At 38.9% G+C, this 15,648-nt stretch overlaps 1 protein-coding gene across 1 annotated transcript in view; it reads left to right on the forward strand.

Moving 5' to 3' along the window:
• LOC123277643 (uncharacterized) overlaps nucleotides 1-15,648 on the forward strand; it is a 283,211-nt gene that overhangs the window by 46,822 nt on the left and 220,741 nt on the right. Inside the window, exon 4 of the mRNA XM_070486368.1 lies at nucleotides 14,774-14,872. The gene's annotated coding sequence lies outside the window, so the exon portion shown is untranslated. The remainder of the gene's footprint in view (nucleotides 1-14,773; nucleotides 14,873-15,648) is intronic.

Genomic DNA, 15,648 nt, shown 5'->3' on the forward strand with positions numbered 1-15,648 from the left:
AATAAACATGAAGGGGATATGAAGTGGCCTGTTTACTGATTCTCAGTGAAATTTAACACAGAAGAAATGAGCTAGTGCAAAATCAGCGTTGTGTCCAGTTTCCTTCCTCTTTGACGAGCACCAAACATGGTTTAGATCCAAGGCAAAACTGAAACATAACTACCAAATCTATTTGTATAAACTTGATTTGGATGGGCTAGAAGAGAAGCAATGGGCTGACTGCAAGTCGTGAAGCAGGCTCCAGGCCTGGCTCAGTCAGGGTCTGTGCAGGAGGCCGCTCAGCCTTTTGTTGTTTCAATGATCTTATTGGGAAAATGGAGGAAATAATACCTCCCTCTGCTTACTTGGGGATGTTGCGAATATCAAACAAGATAATCCATGTATACTAGTAGTGGGAAGCATATCTTAGCACTATAAAATATGTATTATTATTATTATTATCCAGAGATAAAGCTGGAAAATGAAGATCTGATTTGATGTATCTAAAAGAGCTAAGCAATAAAATACCTTCTCAGTCAGATCAAGGCAGTGTCTTTTATTGATGAGAGCAAAATAGACAGGCATAAATTGGCTTTACTACCAACTGTTCCCTACTGTTTCCCAAGGAACATTCCCTTTCACCCCCTAAGAAAAATTAAGCTGTAGAAATCTGTTATTGTGACATTTAACCATCAGACACTTACTTTACCATTTCACTACTTTCCTTTTTATTGTCCCTGGTGGTAAATTCACTGGAGATGGAAGCACTGGTAACATGCAGGTTGGGCCTTTGCATTTCCAGCAGCAATAATTGCCTAACTGCTTGAATGTCAGTGGTTGGTGCTCAAAAGGACTCCACTAACTGAGATCTACAGGTTGCCCCCTTTGATATTCCATTAAGAATGTTGTTAAGGAAAGTGTGCTTTGAAAAACTGTTAGGAAAAACCGTGAGTTAGGTTTCTAGAGCTCTACCACATATGGCTCTAGGCTCAACAAGGCAGCTAGGTGCAGGGAAATGAGTGGGAGCTCTGACAATGAAGACCAGTGTTCAAATCTTAGCTCTGCCACTTACTTGTTGAAATGACTTTCTTTTAAGCGATTCACTGAATTATTCAGGGCCTCAAATTCCTCATCTAGAGGAAACCTTGTAGGTGCATTCATTTATTTAACTTCGGTGTATTGAGTGCTTGCTATGTGACAGATATGTGCTGGGTTCGGAGGGGCTAGTGAGGAGGAAGACATACTCATGTAGTGTTTACATATAGTAGGGAAGACAGACAATGAAGAGATAACAAGCCCCTCCTCACAGTTTAGTGAGAAATCCAAGTGGAAGGGCTATAGACTGTGAGAAGTATTAAGTAATTATGAGATTAAAATAATAAAATGAAGATAAGCAGAAAAGAGAGTTGAAGGAAAATGTTTAGAGGACTATTCCTGATAACAATGATAGCCGCCAGGGCATTCAATAATGATAAAACTTACCATTATTGAATGATTACTATGTGCTACATACCATGAAAGTCATTTACATATGTTACATACATTTTATTCACTTCACACACCAATGGGTTAATTACTACTGTCTCTTTTTATAGAGAGAAAAATAGAGGCTCCCAGACGTTAAGTGACTTTCTCAAGTCTGACAGCTAGTGAGGGATGGAGTTAGAAAACTGACCCCAGGCTTTTTTTTAACGCTAAACATTCCTGTTCTTAACCATGATGCTATACAACCATAACAACAAAAACAATCTAAGTTTTATGGAAATGTGACCTAAATATCTGTTCCCCTCCCTGTTCACCCCTACCACATGTATAAAGATGCTTCTACAGTTAAGGAATTGTGACTCATGAAGGCATTCATATTGCAATTTAAATGTCTGATTTTCTTTTGGGGTTTCCAACTTCCACGGCAGAAAGTTCTTAACTAATATATTTCCCTGACAAATAAAATAAAGCCAGTGTGTTGTTCGACCTGGAAATCTTTAAATTATCTCTTTAGACTTTCAGCACACAATTTACAAGTGACAGGCAACATATTTCATTATCTTTATGTTTGAAATAACTTTCAGAGAGTGGAGAGGGGTGTTTGACATTATTGTAATCAATTCTGTCAGAAATATTATTAGATTTACTTGATTTTGTGAGCACAATCATTTTTCATTGTTATTCTGAATTTTCTCAGATGTTTTACAGGAGGCTAACATAAATAGTAAAATATGCTTCAGCAAGACATCTGTTGAAAAAATAATGAGGAGGTGCTCTTCTGAGTAAAGGTACTGTGTAAGTTGTGATGGCCTCTTTTTATAGCAAGAAGGCAAATTCCTGTGTCCTCTGGCTAATATAAACTCCATTCTCCTCAGTCAGAAGGGCAACATGGCCTCCCATAGCCTGAATAACAGTTGGATTTGGTTGGGTTTAGGAGGAAAGCACAGTCTAGAGAGGCACTCTGAAGATTTAACCTACACAGCCTGTGAGGAGACCCAAGCCATGACAAGTTTATGAATCAGTCTATATTGGCATTGATCTAAACAGACTTGCCCAAATTGGGTACTTTATTGGGCTGAAAACCTTTGTGCGAAGGTTCACTTTTCTGCCTGGTTACCATTTATATATTAGGTCTTTCTCATTAAGTGTTAAAGCTGAAGAACGCATAGGGCAGCCATCCACATGGCTAGAAGCCCTGGATGACCCGTGTCCAACAGTCTTGGAATATTATCAGAAAAACTCTCCTTGTGTCTTCTTTTGTGTAGATGAGGGCAAACTCCTCTTAACCCTGGGCACAATTTAAGAATGAAGCAGAAATAGGCATTTTAAGTGAAAAACGTAAAATTTAAAAATAATGATCATACGTCTTTAGTTGACTCTTAACTGCTTGTAACTCTTGTTGTCTTATTTAGTTTCCTAAATAGAGATTCATTGGTCTCGTATGCAGAATCTGAGAGAGTATCTGGCAGAGGCCTTTGACATAAATCAGAGAAGGCATTATTGTCCTCGTTTTAAATGTGAAGGATCCAGATATCTGAGAACCTAGTGAAATTATCTAACGACTTGTAGCTATTAAGTGGCAAAGCAAAGAGTGCTTAATATCGAGATACTTCTCCTGCAATGCCAAAATCTTGCATTTGGAGACATTTTTTGGCACAGATCCGTAGTAGAGACGAGAGCTTTGGTTTTGCTTGTTCTAACTCTTCTACCCCCATGAGCTCATTTCTAAGTCCTTTGGTTTGTAGTACTCTGTGTGACTTGTGTGGATGTCTGATGTGATTGCATATTTGTTTAATTCTGGGAAATATCCTCAAAAGGCTTTCGGGGAGATCTTAAATGAAATTTAACTTCACTAAACATGGAAAAAAGCTAGATTAGTTATTTCTTTTCCTCAACTAATTTTTGTGGTTTTTTTTGTTATTAAAATAATATTTGGATATTGTCAAACATATTCTTTTGAGAGTATCAGAGTAAGGCAATGAAAAATAGGGCAATGTCTTTCCTATTTTCGTATCCCAAGGCCCTAGCAAAGCCTCAATAAAAGACTACTGAATGTTTAAAAGTTTGAATCATAGAATTTTTCTGAAGAAGAGCAGTTTGATTCTTTTCAAATATACCTAGCTACCCAAATTTAACTAGCATAAGCTAAAATTACCCGGGAAAGTTTCTAAAAAGATCTATTTTGATGAATAGCTGAGCATTCAGCTTTAGAGATAGCATATCAGGTATCAGGATGTAAATGAGTACTTCCAAACCACTTGAAAAGCATTTGTTCTATAACTTGTACTCTAAGATTAGCCACAGAGTCGTAATGTACAGAATTTTATACTGTTCCATGTTAGGAATGTTGTAAGAGCAAAGCAGCCTGATCCTGCCCTCAAGGGGCTGGTAAGCTGACTGAAGAAAGTAAGATTTAAAATACTCAAACCACCTAGAGACTTGGTAGTGATGAGGAATAATGTCCAGTGCCCAATAAGTCTTCAGGCAATGAAAGGTCAAAACAAAAGCAACCTAAGAATACAGGAAACGAACAATGTGAAGGTGGAGTAAGGAAGGCTTCCTGGAAGAGGTGGAATTTGAACTAGACCTTTAAAGATTTGAATTAACAAAGACAGGCGAGGTTAGACCTCACTGCACAGAGAGCTAGAAGAAAAGGACCAAGTGTGCACAAGCACGAGGCCTTCCAGGGGATACCAAGGAGCAGTCACGGGGACCAGTGTGATTGAAAAATGGTTTTCCCAGCAAAGATAATTCAGCCTTGGTTTTGCAGTCTGATCTTCCAAAAATTTGCATCCAGATTGATGAAGTTCCAATGTATGTGGTCTCTAGCCTGTTGTAAATTTCCATCTCTGTGTTTATCAGGCATCTTTCTCTCATGAGCTCCCTTAGAAATCAAGGGAAATAATACACTGTGCAGAGGAGAGAGAATCTGGTCCCTTGTGCATACCTGTTGTGGAGCAGCATGGTCTGATGACCAACGGCACAGGATCCTATTTCTAGGATTAGTCAGAAAGGATTGAGCACATGTCTGTAGACTTTTGCCTCAATATTATATTTTAGATGGTTCAGTCAGAGCTGTTACATTTGGCAGCATTCCTTGTTAGCATTTGATAAACAATTATTGCCAAATGTTAGCAAGGAAACCTGCCAAATGTTACAGCTCAGATTTAACTGCTGAAAAAAAATGCAATTCGAAAAAGCCTTTTGCTACAGAGCCGTCGCCTGGTGTGCCAGTTCTGAAGCTGCAGGGGACCCTGGTTGGGACAAATTGTGAGTCTAAAGGTACAGGGCCTTTTGCCAGCAGTCCTGGGTTCCCCTCTGAAGATATGAATTAGTTGACACCTGTTGGTTTTCAAAGCAATATTTTGGGGCATATTATTTCTGGTGACCATTTTGCACCAGGGCTTCTAGTCACACTTGCATATTTGACACATCCTCTTTCGTGGCATTTTATGCCAATAGGAAGAGTGATAGATCATCAGATCACATAATCTCTTCTTGCTTATGTGTTGGTGGACTGTCCAATTTCTTTCAGAGTTCAGTGCTATTTAGTAGCTACTGTGGGATTATGCCTATTTTCCATTTCCCCCAGGAAACATCTCCTCATCTTTCGTATACTATAAAGAAAAAATATCACTAGAAAATTATCCCTCCCTCCACCCCCCTCCATTTTTTGGATAGTTCTACTATCCTGGTAAATCAAGAGAGTATTGTCAGCAAGGTGCACCTGGATTGTAGTTGTCGGATACGATGTCAGAGTATCTGGTTAGGAGTAAGAGAAAATGGCTGGCTGGCTAATACATAGTTAGACATCTTTACAGCCCATTGAACAGCTTTCTCAGTGGGAATTGATTAAGATTAACTTCAAACTTGAGGGTCTTTATCTTTATTTAACAAAACTTTATTCTTGTCCTTACCCTGTACAATTTCGCCAGAGGCTTGTGTTAGGATAAGAAACTCTATTTAATGTGTAGGTAGTTTAAAGCTTGAGGGGATAACTAAAATGTTGGGACATATTCAAGGTACATAAAGATAAAAAGGGCAAAATCGAGGGTAAAAAACTGACAAATTTACTTAATAGGAATTGATAGAGAAATTTGCCTCTGTGTTCAAAAATCCATGGTGCAAGTAAAAGTCACATTTGTAGTTTCTCTCCAGGATCTAATCCCCCTTCCAACGTTGAATTAGTTTTCCTCCAAGCAGAAGTTCAAAATGCCAAATACTTTGCTTCCTAGGGCAATGTTCCCAAGAAGCTTCAAACTTGGTATATGACCTTGTCTTGGCCAATCAGATGTGCTAATCTAGGATTTTGAATCTAAAGTTGGTGGTTTGGGAAGGAAAGATAGTGAAGAATTCACCGTGTAGAAGGTGGTGGTATCTGGGACAAGGAGCATCAGTGGTTTCCTTAGGTCCATTCAGTGCTGGTGGCAGTGACAGGATATGCTTCTTGTAATGTGTAATGATATTAATTACCATGCTGAGTTTATCTGCTAATTATTTATCGAACCTTTGCAACTTCCCTCTCGCTTTGACAATTTTCTAGTTTATGTCTTTATAATCTCCTCCCTGAACTCGTACAGAGCCCTCTTAACTGTCACCTTATATCCTCAGATCTATTCTCCACTTAACCTATAACCTATTGAGTGATCCATATAAAATGGAAAAAAATCACCAGAATTTCTCTGTTTAGAAGAGACAGAAGATATAATTGGAAGGTGTTAATTAGTCTTCTAAGATCCATATTGACATGAGAGGGGATTAACAGCATAATTTAAAACAAAAACCTTGGTCAAAATGCAAAAAGATTAAGATGAAGGTGCGTGTAAATAATTTTGAAAGTTGAGGAAAGAACACGAGGACTGCTATATGCCCTCCCATGGTTTCTAGGCCTTTTGATATCCAGATTGTGAAGGCTTAGGGACTGAGATATAGACTGGCATTTCTTGATCAGACACCACCCTCCATCTCCATTCTTATCTTGCAGTACCCATGTTTCTTTTACCCTGCACTCTAGATCCATCTGTCATCTCAATCTCTGAATGCCATTCACCCTGCCTGGAATGACCCCATTTTCATTCTTTTCTTGGTGAAACCTTATTCATCACTCAATACCCAGCTCAAATATTCACCATTCTTGTTCCTCAAAGCAGCTTTGTCTATATCTCCTCTGTGCTTGCAGCACTTTTTTTACACTTACATTATAGCAGTTACATTTGTCATTCCTGCTAGAACAAATTTCTAAAGGTCAGTGATCTTATTCGTCTTTATATTCCCACTGCCTAGTGTAATTCTTCACGTAGGATCCAATAAATATTTTTTAAAATGCATATTTCTTTTTTTTTAAGTGTGGTGCCCCAAATTGGGCACAATACTTCAGCTGTAGAGTAGGTGGAAATATCACATCACTTGACCTGAACACTGCAACAATGTCTACTGAGGTGCTTATTTATTTGTTTTCCTGTTTGTTTGTGTGGCAGTTCCACTTTACTCATTTGTGCTCATACACAACTGCATTCCTTGTTCTTTTTCACTAGACTTTGCTGTGAAGCCAGATCTCCTCTATTCTCAGTTCCTAGCAACAGAAACTGACTCTGGCTAATTTAGTCAGAAAATAAAAGTAGTTGTTGAAAGGTGTTGTGTAGCTCACAGATGCAACTGGAAATCTGGAATTTAGAAAACAGGCAGGAGCAGGGAGAGGCCAGGCAGCTAGAAGCACAGCCAAAACCCTGGGGAACATCGACATTTAAATGGCAGATGGAAGAAAAGAGCCCAGGAAGGAAAACTGAGAAGGCGCCATCAGAGGGGTATTAAAAGAACCACAGCAATTTTCAACCATAGGCACTAGGAGAGTAGAGAAGAGAATTCCAAGAAGAGGAGGCTGAACAGTGGCAAATGCAGCAGAGATTTAATAAAACAGTGATTGTAAATGCCCATCGCATTGGGCAGATAGGCAGTCATCGGTGAGCTTAGTAAGAGTGTTTTCAGTTATACAGTGAAGATGGAAGGTAACTTCCAGTGAGAAGTTAAGACAATAGGCAGCATAGGCTAAACTTTTGAGTATTTTGGGTGAAAATCAGTGAAGACAGGAGTATGTGACACCAAGGGAGAGCTTTTGTAGATGAGAATCTTGAGCATTTTTGTAAACTGTGGGAAAATGCTGGTAAAGAGGTTGGAGTAGAGAAGAGAGAAAGGATAATTGGTTTAAGATGTGTTTCTGAGGGGGTGGGAGGGGCCCGGAGAAGTCAGAACTGTAGTCATGACTGGGAGGGACGCCTCATCCTCTGAAGTGGAAGGAAGAGATAAGGGTGTGTGAACCTAATGAGTTTGTTCGTGCGGGGATGGAAAGCTGATGGAAAACATCTATGATGGTCTCGATTCTTTCATGAAGTGGAAGAGAAAGTGATCTAATGAAGATGGAGTAGGACTCTTGATGAGTTCCTTTTTTCAATGTTTTTTTGTTGTTGGCTCTTCTTCCATTAGTCACTCTTTAATCTGTGGTATTTGGCATAGTTCACATTCTCTCTAAATAACCTAACCTAGTGCTGCTTGCAGTAGCCTGCATTATAGCACATATCATATCTTACTGTGATTATGTATACGAGCATCCACCTTCACCAATATACAGGGTACTTAAAGAAAGTACCCATGTCTGATTTGCATCCTTGGTCTATAGGTGGTTCTTAATCCGCATTTGCTGGGTGAACAAAGGATTTTCGTTTTTGTTTTTGTCTGCTGAGGAAGATTCACACTGAGCTAACATCTGTGCCAATCTTCCTCTATTTTGTCTGTGGGTTGCTGCCACAGCGTAGCTGCCAATGAGTGGTGTAGGTCCACACCTGGGAATTGAACCCGGGCCTGAAGCAGAACACACCAAACTTAATGAGTGGCCCCGGGGTCAGCCCCAAGTGTTTTTAATATTTAATCTTTTTACTCTGGTTTACGTTTGGGAGTTTTATAATTGACATATTCACAGCACAAGGAAAGTAGAGGTGGGAAAATCAAGTGCACTGTATAAAACATCACTCTGGAATTTTTACCTGAACTCAATGGTACGTCCCTTTGGTTCTTAGTATTTCAGCAACAGGCCTCTGTGCTCTGGTGTGGACGTCTTGTACTGCATATGCTGATGTGTCCATCCAGTGAGGTGGGTAATTGAAAGTTGGATGAAATCTATTGTGACAAAGACCTAGAGCTTAATTCTTCCGCCTGTGGTCAGCAACTAGGCCTGTGTGAATCTGCCCGGAGAAGTGAGGCAAGAAGCCTAACACCCCCACACCTCCTCAACGTGGTGGAGGAGGGCCCAATTCTCTAAATGGCCGCTCTATTCCTGTGACTCACCGGAGCAGCAGAGGGCAGGACACTGCTCTCGCTTTTGCTCAAGCAGAGGTGATGACCCCTAGCTCCCTGCTTTACCATTTCCACTCTCATTTATCAAAGGAATGTGTGGTCGGCAGGCCTGTGTGGGCTGTCCACTGTGACTCAGCGGTTCTGGGATAGAACTGGACGTAATTTATGGGCACACAGATCTGGAGAGGAGAGATGCTGGCTTGGCTGTGTGGCTGTGTCAGGCAATTAGCACGCCCTGTGGGGATAGAAAGGGGGCTATAGGACAGAATGTATTCTGTTCCCTTAGAGTCCTTATTTTAGGTCCTCACAAAAAGGAGCTTCACATCTGCTTAGAAAGGAGTGGAAGAATACTGGGAGTGGCAACTGACTTTTCATTGACTCTGATTCCTGGGTTTTGTATTCCTTGCCAGCTTTGTCTTCTACCTTAATTTGGAAGGCCCCAGGACTGCATCTCTAAAAACAGCATCACTGTTCAGTAGGTATGCTCCAGGAGGGCTACCTCAAGCTTGGCACCTCTTCTGATTTCTTGGTGCCTGGATGCTGTATATTAAAAATAGTAGTCCTGAACCAAAAGAATCTGTTGGAGAAGGACGCTTGACCTCACTCTCCTTAAAATATTAATAACGGTTATCATTTAAAGAGCAGCTATTATGTGCCAGGCACTGTGCTAGGTGTTTTATACATATTTGATTTTTGCAATCCCTCTGAGAAATAGATATCATTATCCTTATTTAGCCAATACATACTGCTCAGAATGCTTCAGTGAAATGCCTAAAGTCACAATTTTAGTAAGTAACAATGATTCAAATCAGGGTTGTTGGATTCTAAAGGCCACTCCCTATCTGCTTACTGAGCTCCACGAATAGCTTTGGAGAGGAAAAGTGGCACTAATAAGCTCCAGAGATCCTGAAGGTTATGTAGATGGATGAAAACAGGCTGTTTGCTTTGTAACTGTCTCCCTTCTCAACCTTTGCTTTGGTGAATATTTGGGGCAGGGCGGAGACAAGGGGAGGAGCATAGGCTGATACACAGGTGAATTTCTCATGGGCTCCTTGAGCAAGCTGGGGTGGGGGCTGTCTCTCATTCACTCTCCACTTGTTCGCCAGTCATTTTGAGGACCCCTAAAATTTTGACCAAGGATAGGTCTAATGTCTCTATGCCTTTGGAATTTTTCTACCGAAAGTGTAAAGTTATACAACGTGAGTATGGGAAAGGAATAAGAGAGGCAGTAAAAAAGATTGAAGTGGAAAAGGAACAAAAGGCGTTTCACCTCAGCCAATTTTTTTTTTCTTTATGGAATTGTCCATTAGCTGCCAAGTCTCTTCTGAATGTAACAGCTGTGTTCTTCTTGAATATATGCAGAGAAATTTAGGAAGCCTTTTCTGTTTAAACTGAATGAGTTGCTTATAAAAATGCTGATGCAGTGAAGGGTCTGGGGTTTTATTTAAGTTAATACACTTAAAAGCTGATGGGGATCAGGAGATCTGGTTTTCATTCTAAAACCATATGCCTTGTGGCTATTGTTGCTCGCTTTCCCATTAATTAGGGTGTTAGGCATGTGACTAGGACACTTAGGGTGATAAAGCCACGGTTAGGAGCCACACTGGTTGGGTTCAATTTCCATATCTACCTCTCACTAGTTAAGGGATCTTGGGCGAGTTCCTGGAACTCACTATTGCTTGGTTTCATCATCTGCAAAATGTTCATAAAATAATGTTTTAAATGAATTGACATATACAGTGTATGTATAACAGTGCTTGACATGTAAGTAGCCCTAGGTAAAGATTATTATTTTTATTACACAAAATGGAATGGCACTCTGTAGAAATGTACCTTGCTTAACCAAAATACAACTCAGACTCCCCTCTCTTTCACACACAGGAGAGTTCTGGAAGGAGAATCTCCAAATGGGAAGGAGTTGTTTGGTCCATGGATCTAACATTTTACTTTGAGATTCACCTTCCCATAGGGGTTTCTCCCTGATTGAATATCAACATCATCCCACTGACCTCAGGGGACTCTGCTTTCTCAGTAATACTATTCCAAACCCAGTGAGGGGGTTGGGTGAGCGTGCTGTTACCTTATGACCCAAGCTGAGATGAGGCTGCTCTCACCACTAGATCTTACTAGAGGCTGTTGAAAAGAAGAGGTAAGTTAGCATGTATTATCTATTTCAGTGCTATCCAATATGGTAGCCGCTAGCCACATGGGGCTATTGAGCATTTGAAATGTGTTAGTCTGAATTAAGATGTGATGTAAGTGTAAGGCATACTGAATTTCAAAGACATAGTATAAAAAGAATGTAAAATATCTCATTAATATTTTTGCATTGATTAGATGTGGAAATGATACTATTTTGCATTTATTGGGCTAAATAAAATGTATTACTGAAATTAATTTAATCTTTATTTTTTTTAAATCTGGCTACTAAAACACTTGAAATTACTTATGTGGCTCACATTTATGACTCACATTACATTTCTGTTGGACAGCACCAATATAGATAACCTGGTTTAGAAAAATATAGCTTGCTTTTCGGTTTTTCTGACATCTTTCTTTTTCTGTGACTTCTTTCCTTCTAAGCTGTCATCTCCTTCCATATCATGGCCAGCAGAAAACCCACTGCCCAGACTGCTATTACTTGACAGCTAGTTGCCTCAAAGTCAAGACCAAGAGTGTCAGAATTCACTCTCTGTCCTATAGGAGATGAGCACCAAAAGCAAACTTAGCGTTAAGGTTAGGCCCTGTTCATTGTCGGCCAGATTGCATCCTCACTCTTGGAATCCTCTCTAAAATTTCCACATTGTAATACAGCAGAAATAACTCTGATTTTGTGGAACAAAAAAAGATCATAAAAGGCACACCTATGATAATCATCTTTCCATTTGTCCTGTTAAAGAATTGCATGCTTTAGCATGTTAGACACACACAAATTCCTTCATATAGTTTATACTATATGATATTAATGAAAATATCGTAAAGTAGATAATGTTTACAAGTGAGCAAACTGAGATTTGGAACTATTAAATACTACTCCTAAAGCCACATAACTAGTCTTTGTTGAAGTTGGTTTAAATGAAAGTGTATGTGCCTTAAAGCCCATTCTGTGTTGGATGAAGCACTGTGTATCTCTTAATCTCTCTGAAAAGCTCAAAAATTTCAGCACAGATCTTGGGCTTCACCACCTAGATTTTGCTTTTCTATGTCAAATCTTCCTCCCCATTATCCAAGTCAGAGTACCCATGCTTTCCCCTCAAATGCCTCTAGAAAGATGCCATGAGGGATTGTTTGTTTTCAGATTTATGAGACTAGAGAATAGCTTCTCCAAAGAACCAAGAATTCTGGTAACTTGGAACAAGGTCAAATATAATGTCATAATGATAAAAGTTTTCGTTCCATTTGAGTATGAAGGGAAATCTTACAAGTAGGAAAACAGAAGTGCATAGCAGCCTTTTCCTGATGTAAATCTTCATTCTGAAAAACTGGAGGAAATGCTATTTCCTTGGATTGTTTGTGTGGACATGGTTGTGTGCAATGGCTCTGGAGCCAGCCTATCTTAGGAAACCAGACTCTGATGCTCATAGGCATTGGGATCCTGGTCAGGCTACTTGACTACCATGAGTTGTAGGTTCTACTTCTGGCAAATGGTATTAATAACAGTGTCTATTCATAGGGTTATAGGATTAGATCAGATGAGGCACATAGAACACTCAGCCCAGTGTGGGGCATAGTGGGTATTTAATAAATGTTAGCTTTTATTTCCATCATTCTCCATGTGTTAACATAGGCTGTGACCACACTAAAAGAAGACTTTGCTATTATTTCTCAATCTTTGCTAATGTGTTCTATGATTTATTTTTCTGTGCAGTAAAACTGTCTCAGATTTTCATGGGAAAATTATTCAAGTGTCCGTGATCCCCAGAAGGGAGGGAAGGCACACTGTGCCAAGCCCCTCTGTCTGTGCATCACAATGAGCATGCAGAGACCCAGCACACTCCTGGGTGTTCTCTCCAAGCATCACGGCAAATTGTTAGCTCCAGCAGCCATTTAGATGGCTAACTTGGGGAAAGAGTTCCTCTTCTTCTCTCATTTGGGCAGACTGCATTTTTCCCTTTTTCTTTCTGGCATTCCTGATTCTTTGATGGACAGAAATTGCAAGGGATTTGGAGCTCCAAATGGATGTGTAGTAATTCTCTTTATAAGGCTGTGATTGATTATTTCATTGCACAATTTCACTTTAATTTGTTCATTTAGTGTACCTGGCTGATATAAATACATGTTGTGGTATATAATGTATCCCCAATGTATATAAAATCAGAGCTATTATTCCATTCTGAGTTCTGGTGCTAATAAACAATCTATTCAGCTTTGCTCAGGTAGTTTACAGCATTGCTGGAATGCCTTGATGGAATTACAACATTATCCATATACAGTTGGGGGCATATGATTCCTTTTATGTAGTATAATACCCTATAATATAATGAGTATCATTAATAAAGTGACAAAATAAAACTTGAATTACCACTTCAGGATGTGCTTTATTCAGCCAGTAATACACTTTTTGGTCCTTTGTAGTTTCTTTCCTTTGAATTCATGGCTTACTGCATTCAAACTGTGATATTAACACACCAACCAAGCATACCCTGTTGTGTCATAAAGCCATGGTACAAGGTGTCAAAGGGAAAGAAACAAACATTATTCTAAAACAGAAACTAGGGAATGTTACTGTGATGCTTTGAAAGATGGTATGGCTCTCATGAATAAGCAAATTTATTTACTAACCAAAAGAAACATTTCTACTTTTATTTTGGGGAAGGCAAAGTGTTCTTTACTCAGAAAACATTTTTATATGAATTCTGTATTTCAAAAATGGAACTAAATGATAAAGTCATAAGTTAGTATTAGCCAAGTTTAGATAATAAAGTACTGAACAGATTTCTCTGAGAGTGGTGAACAATGTGGTAGCATTAAAAGAAAACTTTGATTCTCTTTTCTTTACTTCCACTTGATAGTACTAGTTGGTTAGTCCAAGGTAATTCTTGTAAAGACAGCATCTGGGGTTTTCTCTGGATAGCTCAGTCATCCCCAAAGCATAAAGGATTTAGACACATGATTGTGATGTCAAAAATATCAGTTACAAAGTGGTTTTCCTGCAGGTACAGTTAAGCTTAGCACAAATTTCCACAAAGCACAGTGACATATTCAGAAGATGCTCAGAATCTTAGAAATTTGTTTCTAATTCTAGATAGTAGGAAGCCTACATGTTCATGTGAGGTAGATGATGAAAAGATTTGAGATTCTTGATATCCAGCAGCAGGAAGAATTACATAAGTAAGAGTCTAAGAATACTAGATTTAAGAAGAGGTTCCCTGCAGAAGGACTGGAGATGAGTCATCAGCCTGGAAAGTTATAGAAAGTCTATAATCCCTGTGTCCAGAATTGTGTTTTCCTGACCATTCTGGTTGATACATCAAATGCGAGAATACGGCCTCAGCCTTCCTAATTACTTCTGGCTTTCTTTCAAGCCCAGTACAGAATAGTTTGCAAGAACTATATGAGTAAGTATGGCTCAGAGCAAAAATATGAATGAGATAATTCAAGAGTCAAGAAATAAATTATGACAATTCATCTGAGAAACTAAGATTAACATTAGGTCAAAATTAGTGACAGTTTCTTCTTTCCAAATTTTCTGGCATTAATTTCGCATGATTAGAGATTTTTTTTTAGTCTATAATGTTGTCAGACTTAACTATTAATTTTCAAGAAATATGCAAAATGTAATATTGGAAACAAGTTATAAACTGTGATTCATTTCATCTTTGGGATTCTGATACTTATTCATTGAGAAAACGATCTAGTGTGAATTTGGTGGTGTCACTATCAATTATGGAACTTGGAATTCAAGAAGTAGAAATCTTCAAGTGTTTAAATCCACATAATAATATTATTCTGATACCTGCAGGCCAAAGTAATCAGTAAACTTCTGGAGGAAACAAAAGAGAATACTGAAATTAGAAGATGACCTGTGGAATGGCTGACTTCTGTCCTCTTCTCCACCCAGGTAGCAGTATTCTCACACATAAATTCCTCTGTGGTCACATATCTTTAAATTGACTGACTGGGATTGTCATACTGCTCTGGAATATGCCTTTTCCCTGAATTACATCAACTGGCCCAAGTGAGAAATCAAACCTCATATTTGTTCTCATTAACACCATATGCCAACTATCCCAAAATAAATCTTGTGTTTACTGCTATGTAATTCACATGCTAGTAGGTCTGGAGGTCTCAGCACTAAATTGCATTATATTTTTTATTGTTACATTAGTGCACATTCTGAATATTTACTCGGTATTTTTCCCTCTTAAAAATATGCATATGATTAAAGTTATAAGGCTGTTCAGTTGACCACAGTCCTGTGAGTTTCAGAATACATAATAAACAGATCAGATGTGAGTGAATGCACATTGTACAAATCTCCCTTACACTGAGTTCAAGTTCTAACTCCGATATTTTACCAGTTGATGAACCTTGGCCAATGCATTGAGCCTCACTTGTGCTCAGTTTTCTCATCTGCAAAATGGTTTCAAAACATCCCACTAACGCACTGGATGGCTATGGTCATCAAATAGAAAAATTAGGAATATTTCAATGCACAGAGAGTTAGGTATAAGCTATCACTGTCATTATCTCAATAGAGCAGAGAAGGAAGGAGATGATGTCTCCTGTTTAGGAAACATGAACTTTTTCTCCTGCTCTAAGCTATCACTTATCTCTGGCTTGACAGAAATTCATAGGTTATAAAATAGTTCATTAGTTCTCATGAACAAAATCTGA

The sequence above is a fragment of the Equus asinus genome, chromosome 16 (assembly GCF_041296235.1).
Source record: "Equus asinus isolate D_3611 breed Donkey chromosome 16, EquAss-T2T_v2, whole genome shotgun sequence".
In the NCBI taxonomy this organism is placed as follows: Eukaryota; Metazoa; Chordata; class Mammalia; order Perissodactyla; family Equidae; genus Equus; species Equus asinus.